We start from the raw sequence: 15,079 nt of genomic DNA, 5'->3' as shown, positions 1-15,079 counted from the left end.
AGCATCTTCAATATTTTCATTCCCCCTAACTCTAGCAAGTTGTTCATCAAGAAATTCACCTAATGGCAAAGTAGTATCACGCACAGAAGTAGTTTCATCATGCAAAGCAGAAGTGGCATCATCAATAACATGCGACATATCAGAATTCATAGCAGTAGCAGGTTTAGGTGTCGCAAGATTACAGATAACGGAAGGAGAATCTAGTGCAGAGCAAGATGGCAGTTCCTTACCTCCCCTCGTAGTTGAGGGCAAAATCTTGGTCTTAGCGTCTTTCAAGTTCTTCATAGTGATCAACAGATATAAATCCCAAGTGACTCAGAGAATAGAGCTATGCTCCCCGGCAACAGCGCCAGAAATTAGTCTTGATAACCCACAAGTGTAGGGGATCGCAACAGCTTTCGAGGGTGAAGTACAACCCAAATTTATTGATTCGACACAAGGGGAGCCAAAGAATATTCTTGAGTATTAGAAGTTGAGTTGTCAATTCAACCACACCTGGATAACTTAGTATCTGCAGCAAAGTGTTTAGTAGCAAAAGTGGTATAATAGTAATGGTAACAGTAGCAACAGTAAAGATAAATGTTTTTGGGTTTTTGTAGTAGTTGTAACAGTAGCAACGGAAAAGTAAATAAGCAAAGAACAATATGTGAAAAGCTCGTAGGCAATGGATCAGTGATGGATAATTATGCCGGATGGGATTCCTCATGCAATAGTTATAACATAGGGTGACACAGAACTAGCTCCAATTCATCAATGTAATGTAGGCATGTATTCCGTAAATAGTCACACATGCTTATGGAAAAGAACTTGCATGACATCTTTTGTCCTACCCTCCCGTTGCAGCGGGGTCCTAGTGGAAACTAAGGGATATTAAGGCCTCCTTTTAATAGAGAACCGGACCAAAGCATTAACACATGGTGAATACATGAACTCCTCAAACTACGGTCATCACCGAGAAGTATCCCGATTATTGTCACTTCGGGGTTGTTGGATCATAACACATAATAGGTGACTATAGGCTTGCAAGATAGGATCAAGAACACACATATATTCATGAAAACATAATAGGTTCAGATCTGAAATCATGGCACTCGGGCCCTAGTGACAAGCATTAAGCATAGCAAAGTCATAGCAACATCAATCTCAGAACATAGTGGATACTAGGGATCAAACCCTAACAAAACTAACTTGATTACATGGTAAATCTCATCCAACCGATCACTGTCCAGCAAGCCTACGATGGAATTACTCACGCACGACGGTGAGCATCATGAAATTGGTGATGGAGGATGGTTGATGATGACGATGGCGACAAATCCCCCTCTCCGGAGCCCCGAACGGACTCCAGATCAGCCCTCCAGAGAGAGATTAGGGCTTGGCGGCGGCTCTGTGTCGTAAAACGCGATGAAACTTTCTCTCTGATTTTTTTCTCCCCGAGACGGAATATATGGAGTTGGAGTTGAGGTTGCTGGAGGTCCAGGGGGCCCACGAGATAGGAGGCCGCGACCTAGGGGGGCGCCCCCTGTCTCGTGGACAGCCTGTGGGCCCCCTGGCATTGATTCTTTCGCCAAAAATTCTTATTAATTCCAAAAGGTGCCTCCATGGATTTCCAGGACATTCCGAGAACTTTTCTTTTCTACACATAAAACAACATCATGGCAGTTCTGCTGAAAACAGCGTCAGTCCGGGTTAGTTTCATTCAAATCATGCAAGTTAGAGTCCAAAACAAGGGCAAAAGTGTTTGGAAAAGTAGATACGTTGGAGACGTATCACCAGCCTCCGACTGGGAAGGTTGAGTTGACTCTACTATTCGGGCCGCAGCTGTGAGATTTTGAATCAGAGTGCGGTATACCTTAGGTGGAGGCGGGAAAAGCTGTCGTCGACTGGACTCAGGGATTCGCTCCCGAGCACGCTCGTCGAGTGCACGCTGGAGGTTTTCCAGTCGAGCGTGCTCAGCCAAATTAGCGAAGCGCACCTCTTCCAAGGCCCGAGCCTCAGGGGTTTCTCCAACGATGGACGTATGGAGTGCATCCATGTTGCGGCGATGAAGTTCTTCTCTCTGTTGCGAAGAGAGGGGTTCGGGATGGTACTCCTCGTGGACGCGCAATGGATCGCCGCCACCATCTCTGCCGTCTTCACAGCGGAAACCAGGCAAACTACGTGGTCCGTCGACCATCAAAACTTCAGCCGCAGGGTCGCTGCTATCACACTCGGATGTGGTCTCGGCGGAGCCAGTCGACAGGTCGAACAGGCCATGGAGAGTTTCGTCGGGCTCGATTGCCGCGACTTGATGGGTGGCCGAATGTCGAGCCACCGCGTGCTTCACCCACCGCTGAAGCCGCGACCGACCGGATCGCTTGCAGCGACGAACAACAGGGAGAGAAGACATCATCGGAGCCGACCGATACTGGGTTGACGGCTGCCGGGGAAGGATGCCATGTACGCACGCGCAAAAGTGCGTCGCCCCTCGGACAGGGAGCGCCTCGACATCGAGGGGAGCTTCCTAAAGCCAAGCGGAATCGTCGGCGATGAAAACGAGCGCGCCGAGACGGATCTCGCGGCCTTTAGCTAATCCACCGCCGGAAACCATGATGATGGGGATCAAAAAAATTGCAACTTCACCAACAAGTCGCTAAGACACCGTCTCCACGGTGGGCGCCAACTGTTGTGGTTCTAAGACTGACAGTAGAAAGGGGGTAGGTATGGAGAGGCAAGATCTCAGCTATGGTGAAGGTGCACACACAGGGTTTACGAGTTCAGGCCCTTCGCGGAGGAAGTAATAGCCCTATGTCTCGGTGCCCGGAGGCGGTCGACTGGATTATATGTGTGATGTTATAGGGGGTGCGAACCCTTTTGCCAGAGGAGGGGGTGGCTTATATAGAGTGCACCAAGACCCCAGCCAGCCTCCATTACAAGGGGCTTAATGTACATAAAGTAGGGGTGTTACTGATAACGCCAGTCATAAGTGTTATTAATGACCTTAAAGACTAAGGAGTGAATGTATGACCGTTGCAGTGCTGAGTGACTCCTGGCCTTCAGTAGGTCGAGTGATTCCTCATATGGCCGAGTGACAACAGGTAGGAGGGACACCCGAGTGATATGATTGGTCGAGTGGATTGCACTCGACACCTTTGATTGGGGGTTCTTTGTTGCCTCTTGGACTTCTTGTCTTCTAGGATAGTGACCTTGGGTAGGACGTATAGGTCAGGCCTATGACCCTACCCCGGGTCTATATCCTCATCACCCGGCGCGCCCCCTAGGGTTGGGCATGCCCCCACCCTCGTGGGCCCCTCGAGCGTCCACCGATCTACTTCTTCCTCCTATATATACACCCGTACCCTGAAACCATCAGAGGCGGCCATGAAAACCTAATTCCACCGCTGCAACCTTTTGTATTCGCGAGATCCCATCTTGGAGCCTTCGCGGGCGCTCCGTTGGAGGGGGAATCGACCATGGAGGGCCTCTACATAATCTCCAAGGCCCTTCCGATGATTTGTGAGTAGTTTACCACAGACCTTCGGGTCCATAGTTATTAGCTAGATGGTGATACGTCTCCAACATATCTATAATTTATGAAGCATTCATGCTATTTTATTATCTGTTTTGAATGATTACAGGCTTTATTTTACACTTTTATATTACTTTTGGGACTAACCTATTAACCGGAGGCCCAGCCCATATTGTTGTTTTATTGCCTGTTTCAGTATTTCGAAGAAAAGGAATATCAAATGGAGTCCAAACGGAATGAAACCTTCGGCAGCGTGATTTTTGGGAAGAATATCACCCAAGAGACTTGGAGTTGACGTCAGAAGAGCCTCGAGGAGGCCACGAGATAGGAGGGCGCCCCCCTACTGGGCGCGCCCACCTATCTCGTGGGCCCCTCGAGCACCCCCCTGGCTAACTTCTTTCGCCTATATAGGCCTACGTACCCTAAAACCATTGAATATCAAGATAGATCGGGAGTTCTGCCGCCGCAAGCCTCTGTAGCCACCAAAAACCTCTCGGGAGCCCGTTCCGGCACCCTGCCAGAGGGGGATCCCATCACCGGTGGCCATCTTCATCATCCCGGCGCTATCCATGACGAGGAGGGAGTAGTTCACCCTCGGGGCTGAGGGTATGTACCAGTAGCTATGTGTTTGATCTCTCTCTCTCATGTTTTCTCTATGGCACGATCTTGATGTATCACGAGCTTTGCTATTATAGTTGGATCTTATGATGTTTCTCCCCCTCTACTCTCTTGTGATGAATTGAGTTTCCCTCTTGAAGTTATCTTATCGGATTGAGTCTTTTGTTTGAGAACACTTGATGTATGTCTTGCCGTGTTTATCTGTGGTGACAATGGGATATCACGTGCCACTTGATGTATGTTTTTGTGACCAACTTGCGGGTTCCGCCCATGAACCTATGCATAGGGGTTGGCACACGTTTTCTTGATTCTCCGGTAGAAACGTTGGGGCACTCTTTGAAGTACTTTGTGTTGGTTGGATGAATCTGAGATTGTGTGATGCCTATCGTATAATCATGCCCACAGATACTTGAGGTGACAATGGAGTATCTAGGTGACATTAGGGTTTTGGTTGATTTGTGTCTTAAGGTGTTATTCTAGTATGAACTCTTTAATAGATCGATCCAAAAGAATAACTTTGAGGTGGTTTCGTACCCTACCATAATCTCTACGTTTGTTCTCCGCTATTAGTGGCTTTGGAGTGACTCTTTGTTGCATGTTGAGGGCTTGTTATATGATCTATCTATGTTATTATTGTTGAGAGAACTTGCACTAGTGAAAGTATGAACCCTAGGCCTTGTTTCCTACCATTACAATACCGTTTGTGCTCACTTTTACCATTTGTTACCTTGCTGTTTTTATAATTTCAGATTACAAATACCTTTATCTACTATCCATATTGCACTTGTATCACCATCTCTTCGCCGAACTAGTGCACCTATACAATTTACCATTGTATTGGGTGTGTTGGGGACACAAGAGACTCTTTGTTATTTGGTTGCAGGGTTGCTTGAGAGAGACCATCTTCATCCTACGCCACCTACGGATTGATAAACCTTAGGTCATCCACTTGAGGGAAATTTGCTACTGTCCTACAAACCTGTGCACTTGTAGGCCCAACAATGTCTACAAGAAGAAGGTTGTGTAGTAGACATCAGATGGCTTCTTCTCTCTCTTTGAATCTCAATACAAAGTTCTCCTCGATCTTCTTGGAGATCTATTCGATGTAACTCTTTTTGTGGTGTGTTTGTCGAGATCCGATGAATTGTGGGTTTATGATCAAGTTTATCTATGAGAAATATTTGAATCTTCTTTGAATTCTTTTATGTGTGATTAAGTTATCTTTGCAAGTCTCTTCGAATTATCAGTTTGGTTTGTCCTACTAGATTGATCTTTCTTGCAATGGGAGAAGTGCTTAGCTTTGGGTTCAATCTTGCGGTGTCCTTTCCCAGTGACAGCAGGGGCAGCAAGGCACGTGTTGTATTGTTGCCATCGAGTATAAAAAGATGGGGTTTATGTCATATTGCATGAGTTTATCCCTCTACATCATATCATCTGTCTTAATGTGTTACTCTGTTCTTTACGAACTTCATACTCTAGATGCAGGCAGGAATAGGTCGATGTGTGGAGTAATAGTAATACATGCAGGCAGGAGTCGATCTACTTGTCACGGACGTGATGCCTATATACATGATCATGCCTAGATAATCTCATAACTTTGCGCTTTTCTATCAATTGCTTGACAGTAATTTGTTCACCCACTGCAATACTTATGCTATCTTGAGAGAAGCCACTAGTGAAATCTATGGCCCCCGTGTCTATCTTTTATCATACAGGTTTACCATCTACTTTTATTTGCATCTTTACTTTTCCATCTATATCATAAAAATACCAAAAGTATTTATCTTATCATATTATCTCTATCAGATCTCACTTTTGCAAGTGGTCGTGAAGGGATTGACAACCCCTTTATTGCGTTGGTTGCGAGGTTCTTGTTTGTTTGTGTAGGTGCGTGGGACTTTTGAGGAGCCTCCTACTAGATTGATACCTTGGTTCTCAAAAACTGAGGGAAATACTTACACTACTTTGCTGCATCACCCTTTCCTCTTCAAGGAAAACCAACGCAAGCTCAAGACGTAGCAGCGAGAGCACCTGCACGGTAACCATGGAGAACTCACTCACCGTAGAGTAGCTAGCAAGGAGCAGGCCGGTCGGCGATCGCAGCTCGTCCAGCAAGCCACCTGAAGGAAATATGTCCTAGAGGCAATAATAAAGTTGTTATTTTATAAATATGCCCTAGACAAAACACCGTGTCCCTGGTAAGCCTCTACTATACTAGCTCGTTAATCAAAGATGGTTAAGTTTCCTAAACCATATACATGTGTTGTCATTTGATGAAAGGGATCACATCATTAGAGAATGATGTGTTGGACAAGACCCATCCATTAGCTTAGCATAATGATCATTCAGTTTTATTGCTATTGCTTTCTTCATGTCAAATACATATTCCTCCAACTATGAGATTATGCAACTCCCGGATACTGGAGGAATGCCTTGTGTGCTATCAAACGTCACAACGTAACTGGGTGATTATAAAGATGCTCTACAGGTATCTCCGAAGGTGTTTGTTGGGTTGGCATAGATCGAGATTAGGATTTGTCACTCCGAGTATCGGAGAGGTATCTCTGGGCCCTCTCGGTAATGCACATCATAAGAAGCCTTGCAAGCAAAGTGACTAATGAGTTAGTTGCATGATGATGCATTGTGGAACAAATAAAGAGACTTGCCGGTAACGAGATTGAACTAGGTATGAAGATACCGACGATCGAATCTCGGGCAAGTAACATACTGATGACAAAGGGAATAACGTATGTTGTCATAATGGTTCGACCGATAAAGATCTTTGTAGAATATGTGGGAGCCAATATGAGCATCCAGGTTCCGCTATTGGTTATTGAGGTGTCTCGGTCATGTCTACATAGTTCTCGAACCCGTAGGATCCGCACGCTTAATGTTTGATGACGATTTTGTATTATATGAGTTATGTGATTTGGTGACCGAATGTTGTTCGGAGTCCCGGATGAGATCACAGACATGACGAGGAGTCTCGAAATGGTCAGGAGGTAAAGAATGATATATAGGATGATAGTATTCGGACACCGGAAGTGTTCCGGATAGTATTGAATATTTATTAGACTAAGGGGGGGGGGTTACCAGAACCCCTCGGGGGGGGATAATGGGCCATATGGGCCATAGGAGGGGAGCACACCAGCCCACAAGGGGTTGCGCCCCCTTATGGTAGGAGGCCGAAGAGGGGAAGGAAGAGGGGGTTCGGCCCCCCTTTCCTTCCTCACTTCCCTCTTCCCTTTTTCTCCTTCCGGTAAAAGGAAAGGGGGGGATTGGACTAGGGGCCCAAGTAGGATTCCAACGCGTGAGGGCCCAATGCGTGACCCCATGTGCAAAAAAATGTCCGACTCGACCCATTTCAAGCGCAAACTTACGGCTGGTTTGCGTCCACACGGACACCGAACGGACGCCCACATGCCCACTCCTTGTCCGCCTCGGGCCTGCTTGTCGGCCGCCCACTTTTAGTGCGCACCAGTGGACGGACCAACCTGTCAACCACCCATGAATAGCGGTCGCCGTCCTTCTTAATGTTGAAGCCATGGATCGGCCAATCCATGCTTCCACTCCCGTCCCCGCCTGCCTCCTCAAGCCCCGACACCAAACCCTAATTCATCCTCACCGCTCCTTCTCTTTCTCTTCTCGTCCACCTCCTCGCCAACCGCCATGATCTGGTGGAACTCCGGCCTCAAGGGGAGGCACGACCACGCGACTGGGTCCTCCTCCGGTCGCCGCCGCTCCACCCGCGTTAAACATCTTGCTGCCGGTGGCCTCATAGTGCATTCGGCCTTACGTCGGGGCCAACATTTGCTGGCGTATTGGGAGACGTCGACGCCCCTCCCATGGAGCGATCTCCACATCCCCAACAATTGGTATCTCTCCATCGATCGGGTGTCGTTTCCACCGGTCCCGGCAAGTGGCCGCGCACGGCGTGAGGAGATCGACTGACGTCGCGCCTGCCTGCCAACGGATCTGCTCTACGACCGCAGGTACACGGTAGATTCGCCGTTGTGGGATACGTAGCTCCGCGACGAGCACAACGTGTTGCGGCAATCTTTTTTTCGGTCGTCCTCCGAGCCCACAGCGGTCGCGTCCTGCTCGCCACGGGCGTGCTCTAAAATTGCCCCAGTTGCAAATGGGTGTATGGGTGTGCAGCCTCACGCCAACGCCATCTCCATCCCCGCCGCCACCACCTCCCATGACCAAAGAGGAGGTGCCCGAACTCATCCGGCGGGTGATGGAGGACTCCATCAACACCCAGTACGAATGCCAATGGAAGGGCCTCAAAACCCAGCTGGCCCTTTCCGCGGCTGGCAACGTCATCATCCCGGAAATGGCCGTCAAGGAGGAGGTGAAGGAGCCCCCGTCGGCGAGTGGAACCCAGGCATGGTGGGTCAAAGGTGGACGCGGTCGTCCACGGCGGAGATGGCCAACTGGGTGGGCGTCGAGCCATTAGCGACCACGCGTCCACGCTCACCGGAGCCGTCGAGCCATTAGCGACCACGCGTCCACGCTCACCGGAGCTGTCGCCACCACGGGAAGAGGTGGTGCACGCGCGCCCGGCCAGGCAGCTCCCACAGGCATCTCCAACCAACCTCTGGACGCCACCACTGTACGTCGACCTCACCATGGACGACGACGAGGACGGACGTGCGCGAACAGGATGGCGGCATCCAAGACGGCCACGACGGCGGCGGCGACGTCTAAATCTATGTTTTCTTAAGTTTAAGCTAAGGTTAACTGTGCGCCCATGACTAGTTTGAGCAGTTTTAAATTTTAAGTGTTTTCTTAATATGCATCCGTCTTTTTTTTAAATGAGATGCGGACACGTTGCAATGCGGCCGGGCATTGGATGCAACGACCAACGGACTGACGGACGGGCAAAACGCATTCGCTCCAAACGGGCAAAATCCAAATAAAAGAGACGTCGGTTTGGATCTTACCGTAGGAGTTGGCCTTGCCACATATGGGCCGGCCCGACTGCCACCGGGGCCCCTCGAGAGCAAACACACGAAACGCGTGGCGGACCCAAGAATGGCAAGCCGGGGACCGCGCAGCACGCGCGCGGCTGGCGTGGCAGCGAGTGACGGGCCAGACGCCACGTGGCGCGCCCACAGGCCAGCGATGGCCCGCCGATGACGTCGCCGCCCCTATCTGCTGCCACAGTTGCCACCCGCCCATGTCTATCCTGTCCGTCCGTCCAAGGCTGAAAACGGAACCAAATCACTCCCTGCCAAAGTTAGCAGCCCGAGCCGTAAATGCGCTGGCGCAATTAGAAACCGACGAGGGTGAAAAAATGGATCAAAATGAATCGCGGCCAAATTTGGGACCGCTGACGCACGCGCTGACCTCTCACCATCTGTAAGACTGTAACTGACGAGGCGATAAAAAGGAGTAGAGTAATTTCGGGCCAAATTTGGAGTGACTTAATTGCTCTGCCTTAATTGGATTTATTCTAGTATTACTACTGCCAAATATTGCAAAGATCTCATTTTTAGATGTTGGTCCTAAAATTGTAGTACTACTGGTTTAACTGGAAGTAAGTATTTTGGAGCGGTAATGTTGGTTTGTTTGGAAGCAGATTACTAATCATAATTTAGATCCTACAGTTGGACGGAGCGGAGTACACGAGGAAGATTGAGACTGACGGCGTCCTGTGACTGGAAGCGGCGGCCCCACTCGCAGTGTCTGTACCACACTCAGCTGTCACATGGACAGCCTCCACCTGTACATTGACGAGGAGCATATCTGATGTGGATGTGATTTGATTCAACATTTTAATAAAAGGAAATACTTTTCCATAATAAATAATAAAATAAAAGGCAATCTTTGTATAAATTTGGAGCATTAGAAGTATTTAAACGCAAATCCAAAAGATTGTTCTTCTGTATTTTCACCAGGTTTGGGCGATCGGGTTTAGTGAAGGCAATCCTTCTATAAATGTGAAGCGTTTAAATCATTAGAAAAATGCAAATCCAAAAGATTGTATGAGTGATGTGATTTAACATTTATGTGCGCCATTTTTTATAGATATTTTCTTATTTCTTGTATATGTTCATGGAAGAGAAGCAAATCTCGACTATTAAAGAGCGGCCGGGTTAGTGAGAGCAATTTTTTGTACATGTGAAGCGGAAAAAAAAATACTCTCATGCAAATCCAAAAGATGTACCCATGGTCACATCGTCCAAAATTCTCATTTTGAACCTTCAATATTGTGCTTAGTCTGACTTAATCCTCAAACCAGAAACCTCTTTTTTTTCAAAAAGGACCCTGGTCTATTATAAAGCATAAGTACAAAGCATCTCAAACATAATAATAAAATTATGTCAAGGTCCCCTCGATCACCGAACGACCACTATCAACAATAAAATGAGCCGACGACGCGCCCTTGTCGCGCTCCCTTATCAAAGTCATACGGGCCTTGTTGATGACAATCAAGAAACCTTTGTGCATGTGCCCCTACAGATCAACACTCGCTGTCGTCGAACCACTGAATCGATCCAAAGCATCTAACACCATAATTCATCAGCGGGACGCATGACTAGAAACCCTAACCTCTCCACCCCGAGGAGACGACATGGATCTACTCCTTAGCTCTGGCAATTCCGTCCTGTCAGATGATATCGAGGTGGTTTGGAGATGAGAAGATAATCTCGACAGCGAAGCACCGTCATCTACCGAACGTCACCTCCGCGAGGGTCACACCATCCTACACACGCCTCTATGGCGAGGTGATGATATTTTATTCCATGCCAATTGCGTCGGCATCGCCTCATCGCAGCCGATCAGAGACAAACCCTAATTTTTTCCATCCCGTAACTTGTTAGCGCACACGCACAACGAGAAAACCCTAACCTCGCCGCCTCGAGGAGCCGCCATGAATCAACACCTTATATCTGTCGATTCCATCATGTTAGACAAATTTGAGATGGTTCGGCGCCAAGAAGATCATCTCGACGACGAAGCAGCGCCATTTGCAGAGCGTCACCTGTGCGAGGATCACACTATCCTTGACACGCCTCTCTAGCGAGATGATGACATGTCATTCCATGCCAATTGCGTCGACGCTACCTCACCGCCACAGGTCAGAGACAAACCCTAAACTATTCCAACCAATAACTTGTCAGCGCGCGCGCACGACAAGAAGAACCTAACGTCACCACCCCGAGGAGCCGACATGAATCTATGCATTAGCTCTGTCAATTCCGTCCCCCGAATGATTTCACGGTGGTTCAGAGCCGAGAATATCATCTCGACGACAAAGCACCGCCATCTGTCGAGCGTCGCCTATGTGGGCATAACACCATCCCCCCCACACCTCTCTGGTGAGGTGAGGACATTCTATTCCATTCCAGTTGTGTCGACGTTGTGTCACCACCGCCAATCGGAGACAAACCCTAAACTATTCCAACCCATAACTCATAAGCATCATGCATGACAAGAAAACCCTAACCTCGCCATCCCGATGAGCCGACATGAATTAGCTCTGTCGATTCCGTCCAACCGGATGGTTTCGAGGTGGTTCGAAGCCGAGAAGATCATCTCGACGAGGAAGCACTGCCGCCTGCCAAGGGTCGCCTCCACGAGGATCACAACATTCTCCACATGCCTCTTTGGCGAGGTGGGTATATTTTATTCCATGCCAATTGGGTCAACATCATCTCGCCGCCACCGATTGAAGACAAACTCTGAACTATACGATCCCATAACTTGCAACGCGCATGCATGACGAGAAAATTGTAACCTCGCTACCCTAAGGAGCCGACATGTATCTGCATCGTAGTCCTGTTGATTCCATCCCGCCAGATGATTCCGAGGTGGTCCAGAGCTGAGAAGATCGTCTCGGTGATGAAGCATGCCATCTGCCGAGCGTCACCTCCACGAGGATCACACCATCCTCCACACTCCTCTCTGACGAGGTGAGGATATTTTATTGCATGCCAATTGCATCGACGTCACCTCGCCGCCGCTGATCAAAGACAAACCCTAAATTATTCCAACTATTGCAACTACCAAACCAAAACTCTGGGGTCCCCGTAACCCTTCCGTTGGTGGAGCGACAAGAGGAGGGAGAGGGGAGCAGCGGTTAACATTGGGGAGATCGGTAGACTGGCCCAAGAGATAGAGGTCGACAAATAAGTTGAATGCGGGCACACTATAGTTTGGCAACAAGAAAAAACCCTAGCAAAACCATTACATCTTCCGTGCATCACATAAATGATCATATTTTATATGAAATTATGCGCATCCTAAATTCCTAGAGTGTTGTACACCAGTTTTATTGTTATTTAGAAGATGCCGAAATATAAAACCACTATCTAGAACTAGCTTAAGGTTGAAGTTTCAAGGAAATTAGAAAAATCATGTCTTAACATGGCTAGTTTCATAGTGCAAAGTTTAAACGGACTTGTCATCATATTTGAGAGCTTAAAGGGACTCTTCTATGTTATTCGTGAAACTATAACATCGATAATGGACTTCTAGTCAGATAACTGTATAGTGATGTCCACTTAGAGAATTTTCTTATGTGTCATCATTATTATATAACATATCTAGAGAACTAACACCTTGTCAATACAAAGTAGGAACCACGATCAAAACGAACTAGTCTACACACAACAGGAATTCATGTACACCTAATAACTTCTCACCGAGGTCGATATAGTCAATTTTGATAATTAGTTGCATTGTTGTTGTCAACAACTAATGATTTCACCATGCTAGAGAAAATGAAACTAGTCATTATCATTTGTCAGCTTCACCCACGACAAACTTAACGTCATATCCAACTCATCATAATGTTCATAATGTAATCATATTCCACAAACATATCCATTCCTCCTGCATCCAACAACTTCTCACAAAATGCGACATAATTTAATGGTAATAACTAGTTTCCCTTGTAAATAATTACGATGCCACAAAGGTGGAAGAAATAAAAGGCAGTTGCTATTTCTGGTATGATTCACCCGCCGAAAACTTGACGCTCACAATTCATATGACACATGCATATGCAGACCATCATAAAGCCTATAACGTAGTTGCGTATTCTACACGCATCAGTTCACGTGCACCCCCCGATTTTTCACCAAAGCCAACATGGTTAATGTGTGATAACTGGTTGCTCTCATGAAGAACAACAAATGCCTCATCATTGAGAAAAGTTAAACTAGTTACTATTTTTTGTCGGATTCACCCACGACAAACTAACACTCAAGTGTCTGCGCCGTATGCATATCTAAAGCATCATAAAAGACCATAATGTAGCTGGAAGATATCAAAACTAAAATGAAAAGAGATAAATTAGTATTTAAGCAAACGTAAAAAAGTCAGCTTTTGACATCATTGTCACCCCTTCCTTAAACCGACAATAACTCACGTTCTTTGCACCGTGCGTCGGAAAGTTCACCCTGATATAAAGCATGCAACACTGGCACATGCAGTTAGACACCATGTCGGTAGCCTTCCAGTAAAAACAAGAGGCTCACGCCTTCTATGTCCACACTCTTCCCATCTTCTCCCTCGCTCCGCACATCAGCCGGGCGCATCGGTTCGCATGCACCCAGGAACTTCTCACCAAAGTAGTGGGTATAGTGTTAATACGCGATACCCCCCCTCAATAAGAACAATGTTGTCGTGATCGAAAATGGTGAAGCCATTAACTACATTTTGTCGGATCCACCCACGACAAACTTCGCACCCACGAGTCCTCGGCGAATGTATATCCAAAGCATCGCGAAGACGTCTAACGGAATTGGAAGATAGTAGAACAGAAATATAAGTTTAAGATTTAGGTAACGTATAAAGGCCCGCTTTCCACGTCACCCGCATCGCTTCTTTAAATGGACAGTAGCTCGTGCTTCCCGCACCCGCGCGCGGGAAAATTCGCCCCGATTAAAAGCACGCAATGTCGGCTCATGCAGCTAGACGTGGTACCGGTAACCTTCACGTAAAAGCAAGAGGCTGACTCCTTCTCTGCCGCCACCCTCCTGATCTCCTTTCTCGCTCTGCTCTCGTTGCCGCCCACAAGAGCATCATCAACAATGGTGACCAGTTTGTCCGTTTCGGAAACTTTAGGGTTTACTAAAATAAAAAGGGATACATTTAGTATTTAAGTAATGTAAAAAAGTCAACTTTTGACATCACTCTCGTTGCTTCCTTAAATCGACAATAACTTACGTTTTTCGCACCGTGCGGGGGAAACTTCACCCCGATTTAAAGCATGCAACACTGGCATGTGCAGTTAGACACCATGTCGGTAGCCTTTTAGTAAAAACAAGAGGCTCACGCCTTCTATGTCCCACTCTCCCCATCTTGCTCCCCACATCAGCCGGTTGCATCGGCTCACGCGCACCCAATAACTTCTCACCAAAACGGCGGGTATAGGTAATACGTGATAACTAGTTGCCCCCGTGAATAAGAACAATGTTGTCGTGCTTGAAAAAGCGAAACCATTAACTACATTTTGTCGGATCCACCCACGACAAACTTCGCACCCACGGGTCTGCGACTTTGGAATGAGCATCGCAAAAGACGTCTAACGGAACTGGAAGATAGCATAACCGAAAGATAAGTTTAAGATTTAGGCAACGTAGAAAGGCCCACTTTCCACGTCACTCGCGCCGCTTCTTTAAATCGGCAGTAACTCGCGCTTCCGACACCCCCACCCCCCACCCCCCGCGGGGGGAAACATCACCCCGGTTAAAAGCATGCAACGTCGGCGCATGCAGCTGGACGTGGTATCGGTAACCCTCACGTAAAAACAAGAGGCCGACTCCTCCTCTCCCGCCACCCTCCCTATCCCCTCTCTCGCTCTGCTCGCACTGCCGCCCGCCCGCAAGAACATCAACAACAATGGTGACCAATTTGTCCGTTTCGGAAACTTTAGGGTTTATATATATCCAGTTCCAAAGATTAGATAAATATATAAAAGTCCCAATATAAAATATA

This window comes from Triticum aestivum, chromosome 3B, assembly GCF_018294505.1.
Source record: "Triticum aestivum cultivar Chinese Spring chromosome 3B, IWGSC CS RefSeq v2.1, whole genome shotgun sequence".
In the NCBI taxonomy this organism is placed as follows: Eukaryota; Viridiplantae; Streptophyta; class Magnoliopsida; order Poales; family Poaceae; genus Triticum; species Triticum aestivum.
This window is presented reverse-complemented; position numbering follows the sequence as displayed.